The following is a 5,286-nucleotide window of genomic DNA, read 5'->3' on the forward strand; positions in this document are numbered from 1 at the left end:
GGACCAAGGTGAAATTTCAAAGGAACAAAGGGAGAGCAGTCGTGGAGCCTGAGTCAGGCTGCGCAGCTGCCTCTTCAATCACAGCAAGTCTCTGAACAATCATGGTTCTAGTTCTGTCAGCTGCACGTTGACGCAGTTGCAGACAAACACCGTAGCGGTGCTATGGACGAGGACAGGACGAAACCCACTGCGATGCTGATTCCTAGGACGAGCAGCCGCTTTTGCCAGCAAGTTCTCCAAGAGCCAAAACAACTCCTCAGCCAGTCCCAGAGGGAGGGTCTTCGATCTGAAAGTCTGATTATTTGGTTTATGTGAGTCATGCATTTGTGAGGTTATATGATTCATCTGAGGACAGGCACAGCGTTCAGTTTTTATGATGGCACATGCTTCTCCTCGGGCCACGCGGAGTGTGTCTCAGGCCACACGGCTCTGTAATACAGCCTCTCTCATGACAGCCACTTCATGATTTAACGACAAAATACCCATGCAGCTGTCACTTAGGGTCTTTTGTGCACAACTGGTTAGGGCCTCTATGTGCCAAAGGACAACTTCAATACCCAGCTGTAGTAGGACGACAGAAGCCAAATGACCACACCAGTGGAACACAGAACACACCCAACAAGATTGTAAATGAGGAAAATTTCCTGGTTTTGACAGGGTATGAACTACACAGCCTTGTGCCCAAGCATAACCCAGGCAACATCATCCTTACCGTCCTGGGGGCAACAATGGTCATCTGTTAGTGCCACACAGCCAAGATGTTCCATCTGGGGCTATAACCAACAAATACCAGTCCTTGTGTCTAATCGGTGGCGGACCCATCAGTCCTTCGTAAGACAAGGGTGCAGGAATACTGCATTTTTGGTATCTTCCCCATATTTCTAGTGCAGTTGAGCCATTATCTTTGGTGTGATTTTATTTTTTTGTTCCCAACACAAAGGGGGATGCTGCCTCAGCTGGCCATAAGAGGAGATGAGCCCAGGTGAGGTGGCTCATGCCTGTAACCCCAGTACTTTGGGAGGCCAAGGCGGGTGGATCATCTGAGGTCAGAAGTTTGAGACCACCATGGTTTGAGTCCAACATGGTGAATCCCCATCTCTACTAAAAAAATACAAAACATTAGCTGGGCGTGGTGGCAGCACCTGTAGTCCCACCTACTCAGGAGGCTGAGGCAGGAGAATCTCTGGAACCTGGGAGGTGGAGGTTGCAGTGAGCCGAGATCGCACCACTGCACAACCACCTGGATGACAGAGCGAGGCTCCATCTGAAAAAAAACAAAGGAGGTGAGCTAAGTAAACCCGCCCCGAACTTGTATTATACCATCCTGAAATCCTGCTGTCAAGTACGTCTCATTGTTTTCCCTTTCTTTTGGGGTGGGGCCTGAGTACAAGCCAGTAAACTGGTTTCTTCTACCAAGAAGCTTTTCTCATGTTCCTCATTCTGTAAAGCATCATCAACAGGTCGATGGTGGACCTTATCCTTAGTCAGACTAGTGTGAAGGACACCAGGCTGATTTTGTGTCCCATCTGATAGTTTTGATAAATTTTTGACATTCTGTCCAGTCTTGCCTTTGGAAGAGAAAAACCTGCCATGGTAGGCCAGACCCACTGGAAAGGGACCACATACCCAACAAGCATCGTTTTGTAATCTACCAGCATAGTCTGGGACCCACTGCAAAAAGAGATTGACAGTCATGCCATCACGTAAGGACTAAGGATACTAGAAGGAAGTTCAGTGGAAGCTTATAAAAGAAAATCTTTGGCCGGGCGCAGTTGCTCACGCCTGAACCCCAGCACTTTGGGAGGCTGAGGCGGGTGGATCACGAGGTCAGGAGATCAAGACCATCCTGGCTAACACAGTAGAACCCTGTCTCTACTAAAAATACAAAAAATTATCTGGGCGTGGTGGCGGGTGCCTGTTGTCCCAGCTACTCGGGAGGCTGAGGCAGGAGAATGGCGTGAACCCGGGAGGCAGAGGTTGCAGTGAGCCGAGATTGCGCCACTGCACTCCAGCCTAGGCAACAAAGCCAGACTCTGTCTCAAAAAAAAAAAAAAAAAAGAAAGAAAGAAAAAGAAAAGAAAAGAAAAGAAAATCTTTTCCATAGATTAACAATTTAGTATTAAATGTTTGTCTAGCATTTTGGGTTTCAGCTGTCTATGTCAAATGCCATCTTTTTCTCTGCCTGGCGTCAATTATTTTGAGCCAGATGTCACCTTCTAGGGAAAGAGTCCAACCTAGAGTCTCAGCATTTGATACGGTTTGGATTTGTCTCCCCACCCAAATCTCATGTCCAAGTATAATCCCCAGTGTTGGAGGAGGGACTTGGTGGGAGGTGACTGGATCACGGGGCAGAGTTCGTCCTTGCTGTTCTGTGATAGTGAGGGAGGTCTCATAAGATCTGGTTGTTTAAAAGTGTGTAGCACTGACATGCAGGGTGGCTCACACCTATAATCCCACACTTTGGGAGGCCAAGGTGGGTGGATCACCTGAGGTGAGAAGTTCGAGACCAGCCTGACCAACATGGTGAAACCCTGTCCCTACTAAAAATGCAAAAATTAGCCGGGCATGGTGGCACACACCTGTAATCCCAGCGACTTGGGAAGCCGAGGCAGGAGAATCACTTGAACCCGGGAGGAGGAGGCTGTAGTGAGCTGAGATCGCGCCACTACACTCCAGCCTGGGCAACAGAGCAAGACTCCATCTCAAAAAAAAAGTGTGTAGCACCTCCTCTGTGTTCTCTTCCTCCTGCTGGCCATGTAAGACGTGCCTCCTTCCCCTTTGCCTTCCTCTGTGATTGAAAGTTTCCTGAGGCCTCCCTAGCCGTGCTTCCTGTACAGCCTGCAGAACCAAGAGCCAATTAAACCTCTTTTCCTTATAAATTACCCAGTCTCAAGTTGTTCTTCACAGCAATGTAAGAACGAACTAATAGTCTTCTTTAGCTGAGAAGTGTGAGTCCATGAGTCTATGCCTTCTACTTTAGCAGCACAAAGTTTAGCAAGCAGTACTCAATAAGGTCTATACCATTTTGGCTGAAGAGAGTTATTTAAGAAATATTGTTTCCAGTAGATGAAATCTCATGGGTCAAGCCCATGGTCCTTGAAATTTCCTTCTCCCAGGAGCTCACTGTGAAAAGATTCTTCTACCAATTCATAATTTTTACTTAATTGCTTCATGAAGCCATTGCAATAGCTAAATACGTCTCCTTTACTATTAAAGGCTGTAGATCTGCCTGTTGTAATTTTGGAGATAACTGGTGTTTACCAAAAGGGATCAACCTCAGATTAAGCAGAAACAGTGGAAGAGCTTATAGCCAAGGAATCTGAAAGACCTCCGTTAATTTTTGCCAGTGGAGCTTTGATGATTCTGTTGGTGTGGTCCACTAATCCAGATGACTGGGGGTGGTCAACACAATGGAAATGCTGGAGAATGGGCCAAATTTAACCTACTGGTTGGATGATTTGTCCAATGAGCCCAGTGCCTCTGTCATTACAAAGCTGCAGAGGAACTCCCCAGGCTGCAACAAGGTTTTCTAAGAGAATTGTACTCACCCTAAGGCCATTGCTCTTCTACACAGAAACACCTGTACCCAAAGAGAAAACATGCAAATCATTACCAAAACCTATTTGTACGTTTGTGAGGGCGGCAACTGGATGGAATGAAATTGCCATACTTTGACAGGGGCCTCCCTGGATTATTCTGGGGGCAAATGTAACCACTGTACATGCCGTGCACTACAGTCAGAGAAGGTTTCCAAAATAGTGTTTCCCTCAAGCGATCACTCTGCCAGGCTCTGGGGAGTTATGTCATGTGCATAGGTTAAAAATGACAACAGGCTGGGCAAGGTGGCTCACGCCTGTAATCCCAGCACTTTGGGAGGCTGAGGCAGGCGGATCACGAGGTCAGGAAATCGAGACCATCTGGCTAACACAGTGAAACCCTGTCTCTACTAAAAATACAAAAAATTAGCCGGGTGTAGTGGCGGGCGCCTGTAGTCCCAGATACTCAGGAGGCTGAGGCGGGAGAATGGCATGAACGCGGGAGGCTGAGTTTGCAGTGAGCCGAGATTGCGCCACTGCACGCCAGCCTGGGCGATAAAGCGAGATTCTGTCTCAAAAAAAAAAAAAAAAAAATGATAACAAAATTCAGCAGGGAGTAGAGGCATGTTGTTTGGTCCATATCATACCTCATGTTTGGGGGAGTATGTTCCCCTCTTGCTTTCCAACTTTTATGTTCTGGTTTTGGAGCCCAGATTGAGCTAATTTTATACAAATGCAGGTGTTTCTTTTAAAATTACTAAAGACTATTTTTCCTGTTTAGATACATTTAGAGTAACTCCTTTTATGACCTTATAAGCTAGCTGATTTCCTTTGCTTTCTGGAGTGTTTGATTTGGAATGGCCTGGAATGTTAATTATGACCAGCGACTTTGGTAATAATATGGCTTCCCAACAATTATGAAATGAGGTGTCCATTTTTTGTGGATTGACCAGAGGAGGTGAAAAATCCTCTCTGTTTCCATAGCATTCCAAAATCATGAGCTACTTTGAAAGCCTGTCTACTGAACATTAGGAATGAATATTATCAACAATTATTCCTTTTGCCGCTTGACAAACGCCGATCAATGCGATTCTGCTTGTTGACGTGAGGCGGCTTCTGGAAGGTAAGCCTTACTATTTCTTCAGTTGAAGATACTATTGCGTAACCTGCTCGGTAAGTCCCCGATCCATCCTTTAAATAAGGGCTGCCTGTAACTCAAACAACATCAGCATTAATCAGTGGAGTCTCCTGCAAGTCAGTCCGAGGAGAGAGAAGCCAGACATGCGGCTATGTGGTCATGCGGTGTTTCATCTGAAAATGAAGGCGGAAGAGGGTCGGGATTTAGGTTACACCTAGAGATGGTGATAGGAGAAGCCGAAAGAAGTAAAACTCATGTGAAACTCGTCTACTAATTGAATAATGTCCAGTGTGGTGTGAGTTTGAAAATGAAGGCGGAAGAGGGTCAGGATTTAGGTTACACCTAGAGATGGTGATAGGAGAAGCCGAAAGAAGTAAAACTCATGTGAAACTCGTCTACTAATTGAATAACGTCCAGTGTGGTGTGAGTTTAGTGATGCTTCCACAGAATGAAGGATAAAAATAGTAAGAGGAGGCCAGGTGCAGTGGCTCAGGCCTCTAGTCCCAGCACTTTGGGAGGCCAAGGCGGGCGGATCACTGAAGGTCAGGAGTTTAAGACCAGCCTGGCCAACATGGTGAAACCTCATCTCTACTACAAAAAAATTAGCCGGGC

The sequence above is a fragment of the Colobus angolensis genome, unplaced genomic scaffold (genome assembly GCF_000951035.1).
Source record: "Colobus angolensis palliatus isolate OR3802 unplaced genomic scaffold, Cang.pa_1.0 Scaffold2, whole genome shotgun sequence".
NCBI lineage: Eukaryota > Metazoa > Chordata > Mammalia > Primates > Cercopithecidae > Colobus > Colobus angolensis.